We start from the raw sequence: 27082 nt of genomic DNA on the forward strand, positions 1-27082 counted from the left end.
AGATTACCATATGCAGTTGTTAATAGAGATGAGATAACTGTTAAATTTGCCTCAATTTTTACGGAATCATAGAAATGTTTGCGAACATTGCCAAACTCCGTGAAATGCATTGAAGTCAATGGGGAAGGAGGAACTGAACTAGTTCTGAGTGGATTATAATAGTGCTGCTAACAACTGTGGACCAATTTATATGGCCAAATATGTGATCTGAGCTGTGAGGCATCATTGCTAACCACCGCGCCAACAAAAAACACAGATGGAATGAATATCACAAATACAATTAAACAAATGGCCACAAACAATAAGTTAATAATACATAGCAATAAGTAAATAAAATATACTGTAGATCATTGTCCTGAGAGAGTGCCTATCTTGGGGCACAAATTCACCATGCCCTGAAACGGTGGCATAGGATTAGCTAGTTTAGTTGTTTGAAGTCACAGCAGGAACATCTTTTTTTTTTCCATGTATCTGTGCAGAAGTTTTACACTGTCTTCTTCTATCAAGAATAAAGGAATGCTTTATAAACATTAATAATCTTTTGTTTTTATCAGTTCACATCATGTCCTGTGTTTTCTGATGAGGGAAAGGGGTAGCAATGGGCTCTTTTAAGGCTTGTTTTGAGTTTATTGCTTTGCACATGGCTAATGTGCATAGTGTTCCACCCTGCAAGGGTTCAGTGGCATATATCCATTGGCAATACGAATAATACAGCAAGTTTGTTGTTTATTTTTTTAAACACATGCAAAATGGAAATCTGCCAGTGTTTCTCAACCTTTGTGGCTCCAGGACACATTTTAACCTTTTTAAGTTCACTGATGACCCACATTCAGCAGTTGAAGAGCCTGGGGGGTTGACACCACTGTGAGCAGAAGAAACTAGTGCAGTTAGAGACAAGGAGAAGTTTTTCTCAGCACTGTATGGTGGATGGGGTAGTTTGAGTGCATTCCAGTAGAAACTGTATTTTATTTTCCTCATATGATTGCGACACAGCGATAGCCAAGTTGGCAATAATCTTACAATAAGCATGCCTGAATGTTCTGCGCACGGCTGCTACAGCTCTGTGATGTCACATTGGTCCCTTAAAGCATCATGGGGAGCATGGAAAAAAATGTTTGTTTTAGCCAGCTGCACGGTGAATTTCTAGGAAAACATTCAGTAGACATGGTCATAGACAAACAGCATATTCGCTGTGAAAAATGCTTCGGCAATATTTGCCGATAAACAGTAGTCAACGTCAAGTTTGATATCTTCTCTGACTAGAAGTCGTGTAATGTGACACTGGCTTTAATTGAAAGCAATGAGAAAAATAAATTAAATAAATGACTTTACAGAAACCTCTATAAAACATAGGAAAAAGAAATGAAGTAGGAGATCCCTGACCAAATTAAGGGTCATAAACCAGGCAAATATGAAGCACAGTACTTAATGAAGATGTTTGACCAAACAAAACTGAAGAATTCTAGAATGAACAAAACAAGCAACACCAGAGTGAAATTCACATAATGCAAAGAAATGTGTATAGACTCATTAGTGTATAAAAGAAGCATTGCTATTCTTTTTTGTTTGTACGGGACCTCGCCTACTATGTGACAAAATAGAGGTTGATGGGGATTGAATGTGTACCTAGGACAGACCCAGGGCAGGGAGCCTGAGCACAATTACGGAGGCCCACATAAATGATCGCATGAATAAATAATAATAGACAGAGCACAAGCTGAAATTCAATCTTGAGCTGTGAAAAGCCAAAGGGGACTGGCCAAAGATAGATAGATAGATAGATAGATAGATAGATAGATAGATAGATAGATAGATAGATAGATAGATAGATAGATAGATAGATAGATAGATAGATAGATAGATAGATAGATAGATAGACTTTATTAATCCCAAGGGGAAATGGAGACGAGATCACACCAAAGTGTTGATTTTATGCTTTTTACCATCGGTGTATTATTGTCTATCACCTCTAAGTGCACTAACTAAAGTGGAGTATATGATATTATGTATCTTGACTTTCAGAAAGCATTTTATAAGGTGCCACATGGAAGACTGGGCATCAAACTAAAGGAAATGAGAGTTCACGGTGTAGTGTGTAGGTGGGTGCAAAATTGGCTCAGACACAGGAAGTAGAGGGCTATTGTGTGAGGAACCTTATCAGAATTGGCTGATGTTAAGAGTGGTGTCCCTCAAAGGTTAGTGCTAGGGCCGCTGCTATTTTTAATATATAGAAATGATTTGGATAGGAATATAAGTAACAAGATGGTTAACTTTGCAGATGATACCAAGATTGGTGGATTGGGAGATAATCTAGAATCAGCCAAATCATTACAGTGGAACTCAGACAACATGCAGGTTTGGGCATATTTGTGGCAGATGAAATTGAATGTAAGTAAATGTAAAGTATTACATGTGGAAAGTAATAATATAAGGTTGGAATACACAATGGGAAGTCTGAAAATCCAAAGCACACATTCTGAGAAGGATTTAGGAGTCATAGTGGACTCTATGCTATCAATTGCCAGATAAATTCAGCAGCCATTAAGAAGGCTAACAGAATGTGAGGTTATTTAGCACCCTGATGTGTGGAGTACAAGTCCAAGGAGGTGATGCTCAACCTTTACAAAGCACTGGAGAGGCCTCATCTTGAGTACTGTGTGCAGTTTTGCTCTCCAGGCTACAAAAAAGGACATAGCAGCGCTAGAAAAAGTCCAGAGAAAAGCGACTAGGCTGACTCCAGGGTTACAGGGGTTGAATTATGAGGAAAAATTAAAAGAGCCAAACCTTTTCAGTTTAAGCAAAAGAAGATAAAGAGGAGACATGATTGAAGTTTTTAGTTTTTACTCTTAGAGTCATGTTGGACGATTTTTCATCTGAATCAGTCCTACTCCCATGTGGGGTCCCCCAGGGTTCCATTTTAGGGCCAGTACTTTTTTCAATCTACATTCTGCCTTTAGGTGCAATTTTTAGAAAACATGCAATTTCATATCATCTATATGCTGACGACTGCCAAATTTATTTTTCCCTTAAGCCAACTGACTCCACCAAACCTCTCCTCGACTGCCTATCTGACATTAAGGATTGGCTGGCCGTAAATTTCCTTCACCTGAATGATTCAAAAACCGAGGTCATTGTTTTTAGTCCCGACTACAAACAGATTCCATCTTTTGGCCTCGACTCTCTTCCCACTCCAGTAACTTCATCTGTCTTTAATCTCGAAATCAAAATGGATTCGTTCCTGAAAATGGATGCTCAAGTCAACAGCACAGTAAAATCCTGTTTTTTCCAGCTCAGGCGTATCGCCAAACCCAAGCCTATTCTGTCTAACCATCTCCTGCAATCAGTAATCCATGCATTTATTACGTCCCAGCTTGATTACTCTAATTCCTGCTTTTATGGTATCAGCAAAGCCACTCTTTCTAGATTACAACTGGTTCAAAATGCGGCTGCAAGGCTTCTAACAGGGAGTGGCAGAGGCCAACATATTACTCCAATTTTAAAAACCTTACATTGGCTACCGGTTAGATTCAGAATCAATTTTAAGTTACTCCTCCTAACTTATAAGGCATTAAATGGTCCAGCCCCCGCCTATTTGAGTGTTTTGCTCCATCGATACAATCCCCCTCGTGCTCTTAGATCCGCAGATCAGCTCCTTCTAACTGTTCCCAAGGCACGTTTCAAAGCTCGTGGTGAAAGGGCTTTCTCCATCGGTGCACCCAGGCTCTGGAACTCCTTACCCTTAGTGGTTAGGCAAGCCACTTCAGTTGCCACATTCAAATTATGCTTAAAAACGCACTTCTTCACATTGGCTTTTAATTCTTAACTTGTTTCATTTTCTACTTGTTTTTCGCTATTTTCTCTATTTTATTGGATCCTCTGACCTGTTTTTAGTTTTTAGTTCAAATTCTCTCTTAATGTTTGCTTTAATATTTTGTTTTTAGTCCTGTTTGTTTTAACTGTACAGCACTTTGGTCGGTTGTAATGCTGTGTTTTTAAGCGCTCAACAAATAAATATGGTATGGTATGGTATGGTATGGAAGTTTTTAAAATTACGAAGGTAATTAGTACAGTGGATTGAGACTGTTACTTTAAAATGAGTTGGTCGAGAATATGGGGACAATCTTTTAGAAACTTCTTAAGGGTAAGTTTCACGCAAACATTAGGATGTTTTCCTTCACACAGAGAACCATAGACACATGGAATAAGTTGCCAAGTAGTGTGGTAGACAGTAGGATTTAGAGACTTTCAAAACTCAACTTTATGTTATTTTGGAAGAATTACCTGCATAGGAATGGCAAGCTTTGTTGGGCTGAATGGCCTATTCCAGTCTTGATTGTTCTAATGTTCTAATTTTTACATTTTATCTCCACTCCCATCATCCCTCTGGCCCTGCGCAAATGCTTGATACTTTGTTAGAGGTTTACCAGGTAGGCAGACAAGTGGGAGAGCCAGAGAAAGGTTGGGGTACCATTCTAGTAGCCCCATTTAATATAAACTCAAAAGAGTATAAACTCAAAACAGAACCACCTTTTCTTAGTGGCAAATGTACAAATGACTAGTAGGAGCTCTGTCCTCTGCTGTAGTCAGCAGAGACCAGAAAGGGTGGAGTTTTTCTTGGGTGGCGGGGCGGTGTCAGTCATCCATTTTGGGTGTTTTTTCTTGGCTGCTGAGGAGGAAGGAGAAGATAATGTTAATGTCAGCACCCCTTCTCGTCCCAGGGTGATATTGTTTACCTCATTACAGCCAGGAAGGTGGTCCCCAGATGCACATGCATGACAACTTGTCTCTTCATATTTTGTCAGCATTTTATATTGACTGATGTTTCCACTTGTGATGATCTGTTCAGCACTCTCATTCACATAACAATATGGGTGCTTGCTTTTTTCACATTTTAATTTTGCCTTCACACATGTCTCTTCTAGTTTGGTAATTTGTTCTTCATAATGTACTCAGATTTTGCTTTTGTACTTTTAAGTGACAAAAACATTTTTTGATCACTGAGTTCTTGTAATCTCACTGGCCTACCCACTCTACCCATTACAGCCACATCTCGGAGTCTGATTGATGCTCCAGTTTGGTAAACTGAAGGTTAACGGTAATTTAAGACTAGGCAACTTGACTTTAAAAATGTTGTCATCTCGCTGAAGCACACTTTGAGAGTGTTCTCTTTAAATTAAAGATTGACTTATTGATTGATGTGTCTTAAAGATACCTAGATGGCTGACTCATCTTTAACTCACACAAGGTAAATATTGGGCCAGCCCTATAAGTAATCTACTCTTTACACATTGCTTCAGATTTAAAATAGATTTTAAAGAAGAAGAGAAAAAAGGCAAAAGGCTCACATTGACAGATTACCATGCAAAACAGCTCTCTGGTATTTGGAAACAATACGCTGCATTTGAATGTAACATTTTAGCAGAGGCCATTAATAACCTTATCATTGTTTTCTCTGACAAATTTCCTCTTTTGTGAGAACAGCAATGGGAACTCAGTGCTGTGCTTTCAGGCTCAGTGTTCACACACTATCAGAAACAATGTCCTGACATAATTATACTCATAAACACACTTATCTTGGTGTCCTGTGCCGGATATACAGTGTAATAAGGTTTCCACAGTGTGTGGGCGTGAAGAAGGGGGTATTTCCTAGCAGGAGAGGGATATGCATACTAGTGTGCTTATTCCTGATAACTCCTTTAAAAACAAGAAAACTACGATGTGTGCGAAACCAGCAGTACCAGAATATTCAGGAGAGGAAAACTGGGGGCCTGTCAATTTAAAACACTGCCTGTCACCTCACATTGCCCAGTAGCTATTTGCGTGTCCTTGTAATGATCACTTTTGAGGAAATTCTCATAAATGTACTCTCTGCCACCCACCTTGGCAGTACTGATCCTTTGTTGCCTGTAATGTTGGACTTCACTTGGACCCCCTTCACAACATAACACTACTGTTTAGCACTGCCGCTCCACAGATCCAGTGTCTTGGGTCCAAATCTCACATCAAATATTTGGCTCTGTGATGGACTGTGATATATTTTGAGATTCAGCCCAGTTGGGGGCAGGAGACAGGAGTCATATGGCCCTGGTATATGAGGCAGGGCCCAAAAATTCCTGGAACAGTAAAAAAAAATCTTTATCATACTACTTACTGCAATTACATTTTAGTCATTGTCAAAATACTTTCCTCATCTTTTATTACCGTGTCTGGAGCATCCAGTGATTTTCTTTCTGTATTTCTTCCATGATTGCAAATCATCTTCCTTTCAAACGCAAAATTAATTTCACGAACAAAAAGAAGTCAAAGGGAGCAAGATCTGCTGAATTTTGTGGGTGTAAAACCAGAGCCATAGTTTTTGTTCAATTCTTTAACTGACAACGTGATGTGTGCTGGTGCATTATGTTGCATGTGTCAATGCCCAAGACATTTTTTTATAGTTTCCCTCAGATGCCTCAGCAGTTCAGTATAATATTACTGATTAAATATCTGTTCACAGGGAATAAACACTTTATTACCAAGTCCATCAATGTTGGAAAATGCGGTCATCGTTGTCTTGATGTTTGATATGACCTGATATCAGTTAAGTCACATGCATGATTGAATAAACACCAGAAACACTCAATGAAATCAGAATGAGGCGACTTGTAGAATGATTAACAAAAACAATGGCATATGTTACCTAGCGGCATAATCAATAATTACATCCTTCTTCCATGCAACTGAGCAATTCTGGGAAGTTTTGGGTCCCCCCTTGTATATTACGGACATGCACCTGCAAGCACACGCCAATGCTATGACTGTTGTAGGCTAGTGTTTAGCAGAGTGGCAAAGGTCTTGTTTTAACTTTCTTTTAGGAGTGTGTCAAGACAATAGTCAGCCATAGTAGAGATTGGTACTCTATAAGCTAAAAACAGGAAACTAAAATCCAGATTCTCTGTTTGTATAATAAACTGTTTTTTACTAGCAGTAAAAAGTACTCTGTACTTTTTGAGTACTGTGTGCAGTTTTGGCCTCCAGGCTACAAAAAGGACATAGCAGCGCTAGAAAAAGTCCAGAGAAGAGCGAATAGGCTGATTCCAGGGCTACAGGGCATGAACTATGAGGAAAGATTAAAAGAGCTGAGCCTTTTCAGTTTAAGCAAAAGAAGATTAAGAGGTGACATGACAGAAGTGTTTAACATTATAAAGGGAATTAGTACAATGGATCAAGACTGTTATTTTAAAATTAGTTCATCAAGAACACGGGGACACAGTTGGAAACTTGTTAAAGGTAAATTTCTCACAAACATTAGGAAGTTTTTCTTTACACAAAGAATGATAGACACTTGGAATAAGCTACCAAGTAGTGTGGTAGACAGTAAGACGTTGGGAATTTTCAAAACTCGACTTGATGTTTTTTTGGAAGAAAAAAGTGGATAGGACTGGCAAGCCTTGTTGGGATGAATGGCCTGTTCTCATCTAGAGTGTTCTAAAGGCCGATTATACTTCCTTAGAAGGCTGGCGTCCTTCAACATCTGCAATAAGATGCTGCAGATGTTCTATCAGACGGTTGTAGCGAGCACCCTCTTCTACGCGGTGGTGTGCTGGGGAGGCAGCATAAAGAAGAGGGACACCTCACACCGGGACAAACTGATGAGGAAGGCAGGCTCTATTGTAGGCATGGAGCTGGACAGTTTGACATCTGTGGCAGAGCGACGGGCGCTCAGCAGGCTCCTGTCAATCATGGAGAATTCACTGCATCCACTAAACAGTATCATCAGACTGCTGTCACTGTCCTGCTCCACTGACAGACTGAGGAGATCATTCCTCCCCCACACTATGCAACTCTTCAATTCCACCCAGGGGGGTAAACGTTAATATTATTCAAAGTTATTGTCTGTCTGTATACCTGCATTGTTATCACTCTTTAATTTAATATTGTTTTTTGTCGGTATGCTGCTGCTGGAGTATGTGAATTTCCCCTTGGGATTAATAAAGTATCTATCTATCTATCTATCTATCTATCTATCTATCTATCTATCTATCTATCTATCTATCTATCTATCTATCTATCTATCTATCTATCTATCTATCTATCTATCTATCTATCTATCTATCTATCTATCTATCTATCTATCTATCTATCTATCTATCTATCTATCTATCTATCTAATGTTCAGTAAGTGTAATGACTGCATAGCATGATGTGAGTATAAACTGTATTTATAAGCATAATATCAAATAAAGTTAGAAAACTAGCCAAGGTTGTTACTGGGAAGATAAAATGAATCTTTTAAATGAAACTAGGGATGTGAAACCAAAATCATTGCAAAGAAAACATAATGAGAGGAACAAAAGCCAGAAAAGTTTCATATAACCAAAAGTTGAAGATGTTGAAATCAAAAACAAAAAGGATTGTTGCTACAAAATATCAAGAAGGATAGTAACAAATTAGAAATACGGATTTTAGTGCATATCCACAAACTTGGACAACCAGGAAGTGCACACCGCTGACCTTTATATCTTTGCCCTGGTGACGTTCTATGCCTCACTCTTCAGGTTGACCTTACTTAGCAACCAGACCCAATAAAAAGGTATAAATTCATGGTGCCATGACAAAACATTGTTTTTAATGTTAATAAAAATACCTGTAAGTAAAAAATAAATGTAACTATTGTGTTTTTGGCTTCCCAAACTCCCAAAATGATGCTTTGGTTATTTTAAAAGGTAAAGGAATAACTGCAAAAAAATGTAAAAATATAACTCAAATCATGAAACTAAAGCCTAGGTTATACCTGACATGTCCTTGCTGGTGGAGAAACTGGCAAATGACGACACCCTTGATCAAGTGAGGAAATGCAGCCAAACCAGCTAAATGCAATGATGTATCATACATCACCAAGTTGTTTTTACAATGTGGGCTGACGTGGCTAACATATTACACCTCAAAAACAATGAATATAATGTTCAGACTGTATTTCCAACAGTTCCAATGCTTCATATTTGCACCAGAGAACTTTTTTTTTAATTTTTCGTCAGTTTATATCAGCTACCTGTTGTCACATCTCATGATTGCATATGTATGAGGTTGATTAGCATGCTCCATATATGGATGGTTTCAGACACATTCAGACAAGGCACATTCACAAGGCGATTGTGATTATAAAGGGTAAAATTGCATAGAAATGTGCATATAAATCTTACTATTATGTTTTGTCTTTGATGTACACATTTTCCTGTTTTCTTGGCTTGTACATATTTTCACGCTCAAATCCATGCAAAGTTTTATAATTAAGACACCAGATACAGGGACTACTGCCCTCTTGCAGTTACTGTATTCCCTGACTGGCCTGTACAGAACATTTTCTGCTCCCATTGTGGTTCTTTCTCACTCCTCAGTCTCTCCAGGAGGCTGTCTGCAGGCCCCTCCTGTTCTATACCATATTCAAACTTCCATTTTATTTATAACCATTTTATTATGTTTATTTGGACTAAAAACCCTGGACACACATTTACTAATGCACACACCAAACTTCACTCCCTCATTCTAAATCATTTTAGAGTTGTTAATTAACCTAATAAGTGTGCCTCTGGGAAATTAGAGGAAACCAGGTACCTAGAAAAAAAGCCACACAGGCAGAGAGAAGATGTAATTAGGTGGAAAAAAGATATTACCCCAATGATGGAAGGACTACGACCTGAACCCGGATGCCAGTAGCTGTAAGACAGCCTAAACCACTGTGCCACTGTGCTGCCTATCCTTAAGACTTGATATGTCAAAAGCAGATTGAAAGTCAAGCCATAATTAAATGGCGGGGTTGCTGCTGCTGCTTCAGCAAGGCGTTTCCTAGTGATTATAGGTTTGAAGTGTTTGCACTAAGCCTTTCTTCTTATTAATTGATACATGGATTTCTTTGGCAGGTATCAATTAAAAGCATTTAGTTGAACTGACAACTGTAAAAATGTTTGGCTGTAACTACACTTGGCTGACAAAAATGCTCTATTTTTTATAAGGTTCTACACAATGTCAATTGTGTAAAGTTAGCCAAGCAGTGTTGTGTAATTGAAATGACAGTAATGCACTTCACAGTACTATTTTAACTGTGTCTCCTGTAAATGTAATACTGCAGTCTGTAAATAAACCCGTGTCAGTAACAACTTTATTTATTTAATATCTTCCAAGATGCATACCATCTCATGATTCTGTATAATACAAGATAAAGCACAACATGGGATAATAGAAACACTTGAACAATCTCAAGAGATATCAGAGAAAGAAGAAAATCTTCTGTGAAAGTCAAGAGCTACTCATGAGCTGGTGCCTACAGATTGGTGTGAATTGTAGGCATCCCTGCAGACTGAAGTCTTATCCTTTTTGTAGCCTCACGCTACTTTCTTAATTTACGACAGGAGCATATTTTCATTGGGTCAATTTGAAATTCATCAGGTTCTGCCCTCAACCCTGAATTAGATCAGTACTAGATGGATGTAATAAAAAGTCTGAATTAGCATAGGTCGCCCTTATACAGGGCATTCATAAAAAATGTCATGAATTATTTCATGAGGTAGAACTACATAATAAATAAGAATAACTGCGTCAGATATTTGAAAACATTAAAACGTGTGCTTGAGTTCAAATGTTTAAAGTCTAAATATTCTCAATTGTAATAGAAATCTGTCATTTGTTACCCTTTGATAGAGGTCCATGGAGGGCTAGATCCCTAGTAAAGGATCAAAAATGAACAAGTAACATCATCTTCATAATCAATGACCTTGAAATAGTCAAAAACAATATCCCACAAGCTTATGTTTTGAAATTTGTCATTTTTAATTTTCTGGGAGTTACACTTAAAGAATCAGATATCAAAAATATTATCATATTTGTGATCAGCAACCTCAAAATAGCATAAAATTACATGCCACTCACTTGTATTAGCAATTTTGTGAAAAGGGGTAACTTTGACCTCTTGTGCCCCATTGGGGGGTGAACCCCTGGGGTCGGTGGATATGGCATGCACAACTTCAAGTCCTTTTGATCGTTTTTACAGAAGACACCTATTGTGTTACTCTTTATCATAAAGGTAATTTCCTACAGAATTATGATCCAGAATGGCCTAACAATTTAGAGTTTTTTGGGTCCAGAGGATTGAAAAGACGGGGTAACCCCAAAACACCCGAAGCCTTGCCTAATTAGACATCAAGACAAGTGGGGGATTTCTTATACTAGTGAGTCAGGAGGTGCCGGATAAAAATAAAAAAGTGTCTATAAGTAATTCTTCTGAAGATAAGCTACAAACACACTTCACATTGAGCTGGATCAAGGGATGAAACCAGTGTCTCAAATGTGAGCACAGATATTGTAACTGGATGGCACGGTGGTCCAGGTGCTATTGCTGCAGCAGGATTTTACCGTTTTTTTCTCCTTATGCTGTAGTGAGATTCTCATTGGAACTCGAGTTTCGAAGCTACCATCCCCCTTCAAAAGAGAACGGCTTCCCAGAGGTGGCCACTTACATTCTGGATTACCCTTATCAAGAAATGCGATGCCATGGCAGTAATTTACAATGTTTTTCTATTAGACTGACTAAAAGAGGCAGATAAGATGATTCAGATGGTGTGCTGGGTTGTAAGCATTCTGCTCTCCTGTTCAGCAGTAGAGGTATCCATCAGCTGTTCTTGCAAGGCCCAAATATGGCTGGTGTTTATTGTTGTACAACACGTGTGTGATTTGCAGTGCCTCTTTTGCTGGCTTTATGTAAGAGTGTGTGTGTTTATGCTTCAGTAAGAGGGGTAACTATAACAGAACTGTAAAAATAGTCCATTATAGAAACATTAGACTAATTTGAGACTTTTTCATTTGGCTCAGATTATTGTGTGTAGTTATGTACATAGGAGTGTGTCCTTGTTTCTGCCTTGGCCCCAATAGGGAAAGTCCACTGCCATGACCTTGAATTGAATTAATATTAATATATTAATATTGATGAAGGGATTTTTCAAGTTATATAAGTATGACCAAACTGATCATATCTTTTTTTATGAGTGACTCAATTGCTGGAAGTATGCCACTTCTAAATGATAGGAAATGATATTCCTGAGGTCACACAATGGGGCACCACACCACTTTGAGTTCTAATGCATCCACCCCAGATTCTGAGGTTTGTTCTTAAAGGCCAAGGGCCTCTCTATATTATGGTAGTATACTAGCAGATAAGTTCTTTTGTGGATAAGTCAGGACTTGATTTTACCATATAATTTATGATATTTTATAATGTTGCTCATATAAGTCAAATGCGGATAACTAACGCTGTTGGTCCAAGAGATTGTGATATGCTAATACCCACCTGAGAGACCACGGAGCGCACTGCCTTTTTTTCTATGCATTGTGCCAACTTGACCAGATGGTAAAACCTGAACAATTCCAAAGCACTGATTTGTGTTTTTTGTATCTCACCCCCTCATACACCTTTATCATAAGAGCGTCCCTTATCTATGATGAAGCGTTCGATCAGAAGAAAATATGAAGCTGGTTTTAAATTAAACATCATTGAAGTAGTGAAAGAAATTGGTAACTGCGCTGCTGCAACAAAATTCGATGCATCTGAGAAACTGATGCAAGATTGGAGGAGGCAAGAAGATGTAAAAAAAAAAATTTAAGTGTCACATTTTTGAACGGGCGTTTAAGTCGCGGTCTGATTTTATGATCGATTTTTTGGGTTTCAAGACCCGACTTATATGTGAGTATATATGGTACTGTCACTTACCTGGATGTGCCTGCTATGCCTATAATGAGTCAACGCTAGTTTCCTACTAAATTTGTCTTCAATGAAAAACAGGAATATCTTGTTTCCTTAAGCAATTACCCTTATTTGACTCCATATTATAGTAGCACTAACAATTCTGTGCATGTTATATTTAGATAGTTGTTTTTGCATTGCCTTCTTTTGTTTAACTTGAATCTCAATGTATGAAGGTGAAGACAATGTGTCAGTGAGAGGCAAGTGTTTGTACATCTTGTGGTAGAAATTAAATTGGAAATATATTAACAAAAGAAATGTTGTCCTCAAAGTAGGATCTCTTTGTGTCGGGAACCAGGCAGCAGGAAGCTTGTCCACTGCATCCTTTATTTTCTCTTAGGTAGCACCCTGTACAACAAAATACTAAGAGATGGTGCCCTAAGCAGAGGTTGTCAGCAGATGGTCAAAGAATAAGAGCAGAGGGCTATATTTATAAACAACTGAATTTACATACCAGAGCTGAATTAATGCATACACATTACCTGACATTTACTCTGATTGGTTTGTTGGCTTACACACCCATCTGATTGGATTAAAGACATGAGATGCTGTTGGAGAGAGCAGAGCAAGCTTTAATACCCCGAAACATAAATCTTGTTACGCTACATACTTGTTCTTTTCATATCTCTTAGGTTCAGCCCTTACCCTTGAAATTTCTGTGTTTGTGACAACTGTCCAGTCTTTGCTGGGTGCAGGACATCTGCTGGTTTCTGAATCCTACTAGACCATCCTGTGTATGACATCAGCCATCACCTAGTACATTCTTGTCTTTGTTGTTCACTTGACCATTATGTGTTTTCCCGATCTGCTCGAACAGGTTCCTGACATTTATTAACCCTTTTATACTACTTCTGAAACAAATGTTCTATTTTAATATGAAAAGCATACCAAAACACTTCATGTGGCATAAGTCTCATTTTTCTTCCACAATCTCAAAGTGATTACAATGGCACAGGGTCGTAACTGATCGTAGTTGCACAGCAGAAACTTGTCATGTGTTCAATGGGATTCTTAATGTTCTGATTACTATCATCTTCAGAAATTCATTCTTTTTCTGCTAAGGTTGCCATGGCACTCCAATTTGTCAGGGCGGATTTTCCTCTGTACGGTATTCTCACTCACTGTCATAATAATACATTGATTAAAATAAGACTTTACCCCTCAAAAATGGAGTTTCAATGTCTCCTGCGTGCCAATGTTGCTTTTTTCCTCATACTCCTCTTCTTTAAAATCAATGACATGCTCTTATGTCAAATGAGATGAATCCACTCTGCAAGGGACTTGGGCCTCCAATAAGTCATGTGTTACCTCCCTGACCCGGAAAAATGTGAGCACATAAAACGGGGTATGCACTTCCTGATTTTCTGGTTATCTGCAACTTCTCCTGCATGCAAAGTCCAGAATGGATGTTGAGTTTGTGTCAGTTGGACGGCCCAAACATCTGTGTGCAGTTTATCTTGAAGTAAAATAGAAAATTGAGCACTGACAAAAAATAATAATAATAATAATTCAAAAATGTGACCTTATAGACAGTTTTTGTGTATTATATACCAAAATTTGAGTAGAAGCAGAAAATATGTCCATAGTTTAAGGATGAGAGGAAAGTGATGAAACTTTGTGATTGAGGCTGTGGCCAACCACCACTTCAAAAATCTGTTCATATGTTTCATTAACATTTGTAACCAACATATTCGCAATAAGGGAAAACAAAACAAAGAAAATAACTTGTAGTGTTTTGCAGGTGCTCAACAGGCACTGACCCAATTTATTCCTGCTCTTTACATTGCTTTTTTAGCAAGAGCTTGCTGTTGCCTAACTACTTGGAATTCATATGAGACTTTGCAGGTTTGCTATTTTTCTAGGTTGCAGGTCATACGTTTAGAGACTCAACCTCCAGCTGATGCAACTTGTCAGTGCCATTACATTGAAGTTGCTGTCCTCAGTGACCACTTCTAATGCTTTGTAACAGCACACAACCTCTTTGAAATGGCGGGGTTCTCTTTGTTTCCCCTGAAGTCATGGGGCCAGAGACACATCAACAGAGGTCTTGAGCACTTTGTTGTGAGGTGGTGCAGCTGTAATGTTGTGTGCAGTGTTGTCATATGGTGTACAGTCGTGGCCAAACATTTTGAGAATGACACAAGTATTGGTTTTCACAAAGTTAGTTGCTTCATTGTTTTTAGATCTTTCTTTTTAGACATTTCTATGACATATTGCAGTATAATTACAAGCATTAAGTTTCATATAATTTCAAGCATTAAGTTTCAAAGGCTTTTATTGACCATTACATTACGTTTATGCAGAGTCGATATTTGCAGTGTTGGCCCTTCTTTTTCAAGACCTCTGCAATTCGCCCCGGCATGCTGTCAATCAACTTCTGGGCCAAATCCTGACTGATGGCAGCCCATTCTTGCATAATCAATGCTTGGAGTATGTCAGAATTGGTGTTTTTTTGTTTGTCCACCTGCCTCTTGAGGATTGACCACAAGTTCTCAGTGGGATTGAGGTCTGGGGAGTTTCCTGGCCATAGACCCAAAATTTCCATTTTTTGTTCTCCAAGCCACTTAGTTATCACTTTTGCCTTATGGCACTAAACTGAACTGTGTGTCATCGCCTAACTGTTCTTGGATGGTTGGGAGAAGTTGCTCTCAGAGGATGTTTTGATATCGTTATTTATTCATGGCTGTGTTCTTAGGCAAAATTGTGAGCCCATTTTCTTGGCTGAGATGCAACCCCACACATGAATGGTCTCAGGATGCTTTACTGTTGGCATGATTGACATTATGCCAGGGAGAACTGCAGAGGTCTTGAAAAACTAGGGCCAGCACTGCAAATATTGACTCTTTGCATACACCTAATGTAATTGTCAATAAAAGCCCTAGAAACTTATGAAATGCTTGTAATTATACTTCAGTATACCACAGAAACATCTGACAAAAAGATTTAGAAACACTGAAGCAGAAAACCAATACCTGTGTCATTCTCAAAAGTTTTGGCCATGACTGTAATAGAGGTGTTAAACAGCAATTCTCTGAGGTGATCTGTCCATTATATGTGGACAGGCAAACCTCACTGTATTGAACAGCAGGTATAAAGATTTCTTGTTTTTTATCCTTTCTTCACTGATGCTGCAACCGGTATTCAGTCTTTGAGACACACCCTCCCCTCTCTTGATACTCTGTAATGCCTCTACTTTTTGTCTCTTTCTTTGGCTGCATAGTCTTCCTGCTGGCCCTGCCTGACACTGTTTACCTGAAGACAGTGACATCTCAATCTGTCACACTTTTCCCCAGCTCCATGAACATGGAGCTGCTCCAGCAGCTGCACACCCAGGCCAAAGGATCTTAGCAGATGGAGAAGCTGCAGAGGCAGCCGCTGCTTAGCTACCTTTCTTCCTGCATTGATGCTGCTAATGCCATTCCAGATCTTGGATCTCAGCCTTAAGACTCTACAGAAACCCGATAGAGGGGCCCGGCAAGTTCATTTTGGGTCTCAATGGCCCTCTGCACTTTGCTAAGTTGAACTGTAGCTCTTCTCCTTATCCTACTTCTGACACCAATGTAGCGCTGTGCTGGTACTCACCGGCCATGAGTGCCACTGAACTCTTACTTTTTTTACATTAATCTTTTAGGTTCCTTGCTATCCTTAGATATTATATAACATTTTGATTTTGCCAACCTAGTTGGAATTCTTATGCACCTCTAACAGAATTGCTGTACTACAGGCCCCCCTGCAGTTGGCTCTGAAGCTGCTCATTTACATGAAGGAATGCCAGCTTATACTGCTGGTGTGACTCATCAGTGCTATTAAAATATGCCAAATTCAATTAGTCAACCAATTACCTATTTTTTATTTTATACTAGCAGAGGAACTCAGGCCTACCTGGGGTGGAATAAAGTGCAGGTATGGTCCCTAAATAAATATGAAACTTTTGCTGAGTAATGCCACCATAGGGAGCAACTTTGCATACACGTGCCAAGTCCTAAAAATGTCTCCTAGGTTCACCTCCCTAAAGATCCTCAAGACGAAATTTTTTGGAATGAAACAGAGCCTATGCTCTTCCCATGTATAAATGTGGTATCTGTGCAGAATTCATTTGAACACTGTGGATTTTCATACCAGCTAAACAGATCTTCAGCTTTATGTAATAGATGGCTGTCTTCATAATTTACACCATCGCAAGGCACTTTACAAGGCAAACAAGAATGTACTTGAAAGTAATGCAAGATCATTCAATGCATGTTAAATTATAATAGTACAGATGAGAGTAGCTTAACACAATGCAATGACAAGTGTAGTTGGCAAAGAAGACACTTACTGATAAAGCCAATTAAAATATAAAAGGGAAGCTTTACTCTTCCAGCTAGTGATCATGAGAAACTGATAAATTAGTGAGACTGCCTTCCTTTGGGTGTTCCTTACAGTCTAATCCCAGTTCTGAAAGTCTAATTTTTCAAATATTGTTAAAACATATAAATGATCATTGAAGCAACAATGAAAAATCACACACGAAAACAGCAAAAGGGTGGAGATGTCACAGAGATGGATAGATTGGTGGATGGATGGATGGATGGGTAAAACTTTAAAGAAATTGCAATGACAGTATGGGATATGTGCAAGCACAATATGCTACTAGCCACAAAATCTTGTCAGTCCAGCAAAATGAATAAAAGCTTACTGAGACTTCCTCATCCCTTACCACAAGAGGCAATCTTCTTTATACTTATTTTCCAACTCTTACCATTTAACATCTAAACACCTTCCAGGAAATTCTGTTCAAGACTTCATAACCAGTGTTTAACAGCAATGCAATAACGTGATGTATTCCTGGTGCTGCTTTCTTTGTGAGCTTTCAGGTATTTATTTACAGACTCCACATCTGTCATGGTAGTTATTATGAGATATGCAAGTTCGGAAAACATAAAATGGGAGGCTTCTATAATTCTGTGTTAGTAATGAAATCAGTGGCTAGACAGCTAAAGAATGCTACACGGTAGCTAGCTCTTAACAACTAGTTGCAGTAATTGCTATTCCCTAAGCATTTTAGAAGTCTTAAGTATAAATCAAAGAACCCATACAAATACAGATATGTCAATAAAGAATACACACCATAAGCTGACTTTCAGACAATGTTGCACTTTGCATTTATCTCTATTCTATTTTTTTTAAAACACTTTGGATCATTTTTCTTTCTCTTGTTGGAAATTTCACAAGTTTACTCACTCTGTCTGAGCCTCTGTTGTTAATTCCAATTAGAAATCGAGTGTGGATTGCATCTGACGCACTCAAATGATAACCACATGTCTGCTTTTTCATTCTTGCTCAATAATCACCCCCTCTCTCTTCGGATGCTATCACTTGACGCAAACTTAATTTAATCTAATACAATAAAACAATATAACATATAGATAAGCTTGGAACTTAAGCTCCTAAGAAAAAGCTTGTATGGAGCAGGCCATTCAGTCCAGCGTGTTTGAAACTACCATTCTCCAATTAACAATAAGTCGAGTTTTGAAGGTGCTGAAACACTGCTTATTAACCTATTTAAGATGCCTATTGTTCTCTTTCTGAAGAGACATTTTCTAATGTTAGTATGAAGTTTGCTCTTACCCAACTACCATCTGTTCCTTTGTGTTCTAGTCGAAGAACTCCTTTTCAAGGTAACATCTACTCTACTAACTTCCTTCATAATTTTAAGCACTTTTGTCAAGTCTGGTATCCTTGCACTCTATTGTTAATGAGTCAGGCATCAAGTCTACTTACTCCCACATTGTTAGGTTAGGGTAAAACAATTCTGGCTTCCAGCACTTTGCCCTGTATGTACTATGCAATTAAGTATCCCAAAATTACATCTTCAAGTGAAGGCCAGTCCTTGCCGCATTGTCCATGGCATCTTTTTAAACTCTACCTAATGCCATTTTACCCTAGCACTGCTTTGCTTGGCACTTGCTTTTATCGCCTGCTGAGATGTGTGTTTTCATTAAATCACATCGATGGATTACTTGCCAAAATGGAATTTCTCTGATGCCATTAATTACAACACCTGACATCAAGGGTATATTGCACCCCTAGGCTGAGCTAGTTGCAAGCATCCGAAAAGCAACATCCATAAGGGAGTCCCCCTTTCTGATTTGTAGCTGAAAGTGACGAAGGAGGGAAGGGTAGAGAGTCCCCTTTGAGATCAGCGTCCCCACGATTGTATTTGGTATCAATATTCCCTTTTGGAGATTGGTGCATTCATAATCGCAAACAAAATTGAAAAGCAGGTGGGTTCCCCCTTAGATATTGGCACCCTTGCGATTACATATAAAATAATGTTTTGGTGACCCAGAGGGCATGGCATCCCTAGGCCAGTGCATACTTGGCCTATGCCTAGAGCTGGCCCTACCTGCCATTGACTCTTTGTTATTAATGAGAACTGTTTGGTTATCTTCAACAATTAACTTCAACTCTTCCTTATTGATGCCAATTACTAGATTATAAGTAAAAAAGACAGCTGGCAGGGATGTAACCTTGTGTGACACAGTACCACATTAAGATTTGTGACACATGGGGTGACAACACCTTTGAGAGTTGTTACAATCCTCTTTTTAGGGGATGTTTGACTGTCCATCATGCAGTTTGCTCCACATCAGACACACACTCCTGCCTTCACCATGGAGCAGTAGCTGGCTTGATGGCTTATATTACCAGCTGTTGGAGGGGAGTACATAATACTAACAATGTGTAGCCCCAGTTGTGGACTAATCCATTTTTTTACTCATACATCCCATGCAAAAGTTTTCATTTATTTATGAAAACACCCATTTATTATTGAGCCTACTCATTCCTTTTTGTGAGGTCTGAACCTATCCCAGCCTCACTGGCATCAAGGCAGGAAACAACCGTGGGTGGAGCACCTGTTAAATTATTTCATTTGAATGGTATACAAGTTGAACTCAAACATATCTCCTGATGGATTTCTTCCAGGCTGGGAACTACACAGATTTCCTTGTTCCACTTGTACAGTTACATAGTGGCAGAGCCGGTGCTGCTCATTGTCTGACAGCTCTGCGTATTTTAAAGATAACAACTGCCAGGAAAACTTTACCATTAAGTGCTGACGTGCTGGAGCAGTATTTTGGGAAAGCAGGTGGCAGTTCGTGTAAAGCACTTTAGCCCCAGGAATTTTTTTTCTTCCAGTTTGGATCTGTTCCATGAAAAGCTGATGGCTTGGGCCTCTCAGTTTAACAATATCTGCTGTATGCTTGAATTTCAGGGCAGCACCTACAACTCTAAGTGAGTATGAATATTGTATTTATTACATTCATTTATTTTGATTAAAGACCTCCCCAATCAATTGATTTATTTTTTGACCCAAATTAGTTAATTTTTAGAATCATAAATCCTACAAAAAGAAAATAAAGTGTATAGCAATGAGAAAGTGAAAATAATAAGTCTGCACAATTTTTTCTAGCTATTCCCATCAGGTATTGCTGGCTCTGAGTTTTCTTACATGTGTCAGAAATGCAATCTGGTACATTTTTGAATTTTTATTAATTTTATGTTTTAATATATTTGCATCATTATTTATTTAGTCACCATTTTGTGTGTACTTGTATTTAATGAATGTATGACTAGTCACTATGATGCACAGTAGTTTCTAGGCATGAAATTTTCATGCTATGCGATTCATGATATCTAAGGGGCAATAAAATATAAAATGGCAGTTTACAGTACATGAAAACATCTATGATAAAAAGAACTAGTAATTTCGAAATCTGTTTTTGACTTAAGACTTCAATTTTGGGTTTTGTTAAAAGATCATTTTTACCCTGCTTGCTTCTAGACATTTCTTTTCCTTTCTTTACACTGACAGAAATATGTTCCTTATCTTTGTCATCCTTAACAAATGAATATTAAAACTGGACAACTCATTAAGTTCTTGCATTTATAACAACTAGGGGGCTCTGCCCTCTGCTCACTTTGCTCACCAATCCCCAGGCGGGCACTACACGCTAGCCACTTCGCGGCTCTGTCACTCGCATATGGAGAAACAGATGTACAATTTAAACAGATTGTTATTTTCTTAGGAATTGTTACATATGCATAATAGAACTAACAATTTTATATTATAGCGAGTAATTAGCCATAGTAAGAAATAGTAAAATGGAATAAATTGAAAGAAAATTATGTTTCATGTTGCGTTAGAAGTATTTGTTGCGTTATATGTTTTTGTTCTGTTTGGCTTTGAAATTAACATGCAAATACTTTTTAAACTTACACTTTTACTGTAAAACATCAGTAAAAACAATATTTGTATTGAATTTTGATTCCATGTTTGGACTTACATTGTGACAACGCAACGTATAACTGCCCGTGAGTGAATATCGTTTCTTTCTCTCTAATAAATAAAAAGATTTTTTTCAAATGTCCCTGTGATTTGTTAATTGTCATAGCAAAAGCTATTCTAACAGGAAACTGTAAATGTTTTAATAAGAACGGCATATCAAGATCTCCTTTGGTGTCTAATGTTATCCGTGGAAGATGTACTACATTATCCTTCTTGTTGCCTGTTAAAATTTTACATGTCAGAATTGTTTGACAGCACAGTCTATTGATACGCATTTAACCAATTTGCCGTGTAACCGATCGACAATTTTTGCATTAATTCGTTTGACTTCATCGTTCCTCTGTGCTAGGATTGCCCATGTAATCATTTCTTCTATTGATAACCCTTCGGGATGAAATTCTTCAATAAGATTTGGACATAATAAGCCTTCTTTTATTGGGAACTTAAAGTGAGGAAAACTTAAAAATTTATAAGAGCTGAAAGCGCAGGAACTGTGTCTGACAAAAGCATTCACATGAATGAGAGGTGAGAGGACCATGGGCGTGGTTGAAAATGGTCGAAAGGAGGGCAGGACTTGAAAAAATCTCTTGGCAAAAGTCTTGTCGCAAGATTTTCTTTTATAATAGAGAGATATGTTATAGCATGAGATTTGCAAGTAATCAATAATTGATATAAGTCAACCAGACCCTAAACTGACCTGAAAGAAAAAAATGCATAGGACCTTCCCAAGATGAACTGTCAACAGCTTCATTCATAAGTGTCTGCTTCTACTGTGACTAGTTGTACTGTATAAAATGTGAAGAAACCTACCAAAGTGCCTGAAGCAGTAGTAGTAGTAGTAGTAGTAGTAGTGCTATTGTCACGTACTGTATATGTGCACCAGAACAAAAAGCACAGAGAACAAAAAGAAAAGAGAAAAGTAATTCACATGCAAATTTAAAAAAGGCCAACAAATATGATTATACTCTCTTAAAAGAATATTCCACCAAAAATGCTGTTTTTAGGGCTGCCCTTCGAAAAAATTTCAGTCGCGATTAATCACACAATTAAAATTTTTAATCAGATTTAACTGCATATTAATCACATTTATCGTATTTCCTTCAAGCATAATAATGTTTCTATAAAGCTGAAATAACACAATACAAAACAGTTTTAATAGCCACTTGCCTGTGCATATTAACTTATTTCCAATTAGTTTATAGAACAATTTTGTGTACCAGAAACAATTGAATAAACAGTGAAACCATTAATCAGTCAACAGCTCAAAGCAAGATTTTTGTTTTTATTTTTGAGCCACATCCATCCATCCATTTTCCAACCCGCTGAATCCGAACACAGGGTCACAGGGGTCTGCTGGAGCCAATCCCAGCCAACACAGGGCACAAGGCAGGAACCAATCCTGGGCAGGGTGCCAACCCACCGCAGATTTTTGAGCCACATCACAATATAAATTAGTCCAGCACTTTGATTGGTTGTCCTGCGATGGACTGGCACCCTGTCCAGACCTTGCACCCTATGCTAGCTGGGGCACAAAACCCCCAACAGCCCTCAGACACCCCCCCCCCACTCCCCCCCTTAGCCAACCCCCCACCTGGGACTCTGTTCCAGATTAAGCAGGTTAGAAAATGACTGACTTTGATCTGTTCTGTCAATAAGTCTGCCTTCAAAATGATATGAAGATAAAAAAGAAGACATTATTGATTTTCTGACTATTAAGCATACCAGTTTACTTGCACTGTTTGTTCAAGATATGAAATCCAGATACCAAAAACAAATGCTCACAAGGGGCCAGCGTTGAGAACTGTTACTGTACTTTTAAAATTAACTTAGTTACATTGCTCATTACTTACAATTTAAAGTAACTAAATATGTTATATAGTTACTTATTATAACATGTAATGTGTTACAAACTGTTCTTCTCCTTTATGTTAATTTTTTCATCCAGTATAGATATGAAACTTACACTTGTAATAAATATAAATCTCTTTCCTTGAGCAAAGAGAAAAATGAATATTGTAACATTCCTTACTACTCCTTTCCAGATCAAGAAAGATGATAACAGAAAGCAGAACAGACTGGAAAAATAAACTTTTAAACATGGGGATTGTACAGGATAGCCGGATCGGGTTATTTATTTAGATGTTTTTTAATTGCACATTGTCGTAGAAGACTTGGGACCTGTCTTTCCATAAAAATGAATTTTCTCATTGCTATTTAGATTTCATTTTTTTTTGTTCATAGTTGCAGCACCTTGACAAGAGACAAACAGAGTGTTCCTGGATCCCCTGAGATTGGCAGTTCTTCTATATTTCTCTAAATGAAGTTAATTTTATTTATTCATTTATTTTTGTGACATCTGTGGCTTCTTTCCAGTTTTCCTTTGTGAAATTGTAGGAAAAATCCATCATCTGCTTTCATCTATATTTTATATATATCTTGTCATGTATAATAAGGTTGTTAAGGTAATTACTTTGGAAAGGATGTTATGCCAAAAAAAATTCATTCAAATAATGGAGTTTTCATTTATTTTTAGTTGCTCCTCAGATTTTTCATACAGTTAGATGCTGTCCTCTGTGACTTTCACACACTTTTCCAGTACCTGTATGCTATTACACATATTCGATATCCTAAGATACACTGGAATCTTCATCTTGCTCTTCATGGCTCATACAGTATACTACAGTATATTACACAGATTTCTGAGTCTAATTTAACATAGTTCAAGTGTGATTAATCTCTGTGCCCATACAATCCTTTCCAAGGCCATAACTTCTATGGGCCACAGAATTATTTTAAGTATTACAAAAAGTACACTTTTGATTAGCTGTTCAGCTTCCCTATTCAGTTAATATTTTCACAAATATCATCAGGTTGAGATGCACTGAGTTGACTAGATAGATAGATAGATAGATAGATAGATAGATAGATAGATAGATAGATAGATAGATAGATAGATAGATAGATAGATAGATAGATAGATAGAAGCAGTAAGGCAGACAGGGTCATGTAGTGGTTAAGGGTTTGGACTTCAGACCCTGACGTTGTGGGTTCAAGTCACACTACTGACACTGTGTGACTCTGAGCAAGTCACATGACCTGCCTGTTGATCAAGGCACCATGTAGCTCCCTGAGATGATGATAACTTAGATAACTTGCTCTAAACTGCTTCTTAGCCTTGTTACAGTCTGTGTGTCTTTGCATGTTCTATCCATGAGGTTTTCTTTCAGAAACTTCAGTTTTCATCCTGTAACCCAAAGATGCAGGTGTTATTTTGACAACTTCAAACTGGCACCATATGAGTAAATGCAAGTATGTGTGATTGTGTCCAATTATAGAATGGCACCCCTCCTAGGAGTGTTTCCTCCAGGCACCCAATGCTGCTGAGATAGTCTCCACTCTAAGCCACTGTGAACTGAGTAAGCAAATTAAGCAACAAATAAATAGATGGATGTATAATAATAATAATAATAATAATAATAATAATAATAATAATAATAATAATAATAATAATAATAATAATAATAATAATAATAATAATAATAGGGGCGACACGGTGGCGCAGTGGTAGCGCTGCTGCCTCGCAGTTAGGAGACCTGGGTTCGCTTCCCGGGTCCTCCCTGCGTGGAGTTTGCATGTTCTCCCCGTGTCTGCGTGGGTTTCCTCCGGGCGCTCCGGTTTCCTCCCACAGTCCAAAGACATGCTGGTTAGGTGGATTGGCTATTCTACATTGGCCCTAGTGTGTGTGGGTGTGTTTGTGTGTGTTCTGCGGTGGGTTGGCACCCTGCCTGGAATTGGTTTATGCCCTGCCTTGTGCCCTGTGTTGGCTGGGATTGGCTCCAGCAGACCCCCGTGACCCTGTGTTCGGATTCAGCGGGTTGGAAAATGGATGGATGGATGGATAATAATAATCATAATAAAGCCCTGAACTATATTAAATTGGTTTGCCATGAATAGATGTATAAATGCAAACAAAATATTATTCTATCAATTTCTATTATTATTATTATTATTATTATTGCAGAAATTAGGGTGTTGCAGTGGTTTGTTACTGTGTTCCTCCAGAATCTGGAATTTTGGCAATATCAGTATGAAGTGTCCTTGGCAGGTTTATGCAGTGTGAGGTCGTATGTTTGCATAGGAGGTGTGACAATTTAATTCCCAGAATGAACCTGTACGAAGAACAGGTGTGTATCTCTGCACTACCTGCTACTGTCACCTTTGAATCTCCTTCCACGGCTATGCATTTATTTATTTTTTTTAGATTTTATTCATTTTATTAAAATCAAATAATATTTCATACAAATAACTCAAGTTTAACAAAAATAAAAGGTTTGAAACAAATCAACCCCCACCCCTGAGAAAGAGAGCTAGGCCAGCAGAGTAAAACTTAAAGCTAGTAAAAATAAGTAAATAGATAAATTAATAAATGAATAAAGATAAATGGAGTAAAAGAGGGGAGAGAATCTGCTTCCTCAGTTTAAAAGCTTATTCTAAAATATTTTTGATTAGAACCTGCCAGGTTTTTAAAAAGTTCTGCACAGATCCTCTAAGTGAGAATTTGATTTTTTCCAGTTTCAAATAGTATATAACATCAGTTACCCACTGACTTAAAATAGAGGAGTTAGGATTCTTCCAGTTGAGCAAAATATGTCTGCGTGCCAATAGTGTAGTGAAGGCAATCACAGTTTGTTTGTCCTTCTCCACTTTAAGCCCATCTGGGAGTCCACCAAACACAGGTGTTAGTGGATTAGGGGGGGATTGTGATACCAAGGCTGTCTGAAAGGCATTTAAAGATTTTGGTCCAGAATGATGTTAATTTGGTGCAGGCCCAGAACATGTGGCCTAGTGAGGCTGGAACTTGACTGCAACGTTCGCATGTTGGATCTTGCCCTGGAAACATTTTGTACAATTTTAAACGAGACAGATGCGCTCGATATATAATTTTAAGTTGAATAATTGTATGCTTTGTGCATATGGAGCTCGAGTGAATTCTGTGCATTGCTACTTTTCACTCCTTTTCTGAGATGATCCTTTTCCCAGTGTCCTCTTGGATCTTTGAAAGGCAGGGACTGTAAAATGGTTTTATATATTACGGAAATGCTGTTTGAGACCTCCAGACTGAGCAATATTTTTTCTGTTATAGAGGAAAATTGGGCAGGTTCTGTTTAACAAAGTTTGGAATTTGAAGATAGATGAAAGAAATGTGTTGCTGGAAAGGTAAATTTGGAGTGTAGTTGTTGGTAGGATGCAAAGACGTTGTCTATGTACAGATCTCTAAGTGATTTAATCCCAAATGTTTTCCAGACATTAAAAACTGTGTACATTTGAGAGGGTGGAAAAAGGTGCTTGTGCAGAGGTGACACAGATAACAGCTTCTCTATCTTAAAATACCTCCTACATTGGTTCCATATTCTATGCATTTAGTTACATGACGTTACCATTGACCTAGAATTCTGTTTCTGGAATACCCCTTGAGTTCCTTTGTGACATTGCACCAGATGTCAGAAATGTCATTGACGTTCTGGGAATTCAACCGTCACACCTCATGTGTGCTTTTGTGTGTGTTCCGGAACAGGAAGGTGTCCCATTCAGGGTTGGCTCCTGGTAAGACACCACATCCCATACTGGTTTTGGGAATAATAAGTGAATAATTTGTTATTACTAAGGTTCAAGTCCTGTTGACGGTACAATTGCATTATGTATTCAGGTGAATGACATCTAATATTTTAAAATGTCTTAATGTGGAGAAATCATTACAGCCTCAATAGTTTTATAGATTTTCACTATGGTGACTCCTGGGGCAAAAGATCATGTAGAAAAATGTTATCTTCCTGACTTGGATATGTAGACAACACAATGGGTGAATAGATTAGTATGAAGTACTATGAAGTTTTTTATTGTAGTGAGCCTGACAGCAGTATGCAACGGATTTTATTCCGTGATGGGAAGAAAATGAAGATGGGAGCACAAAGTGAGCC

The sequence above is a fragment of the Erpetoichthys calabaricus genome, chromosome 1 (genome assembly GCF_900747795.2).
Source record: "Erpetoichthys calabaricus chromosome 1, fErpCal1.3, whole genome shotgun sequence".
NCBI classification, from domain to species: domain Eukaryota; kingdom Metazoa; phylum Chordata; class Cladistia; order Polypteriformes; family Polypteridae; genus Erpetoichthys; species Erpetoichthys calabaricus.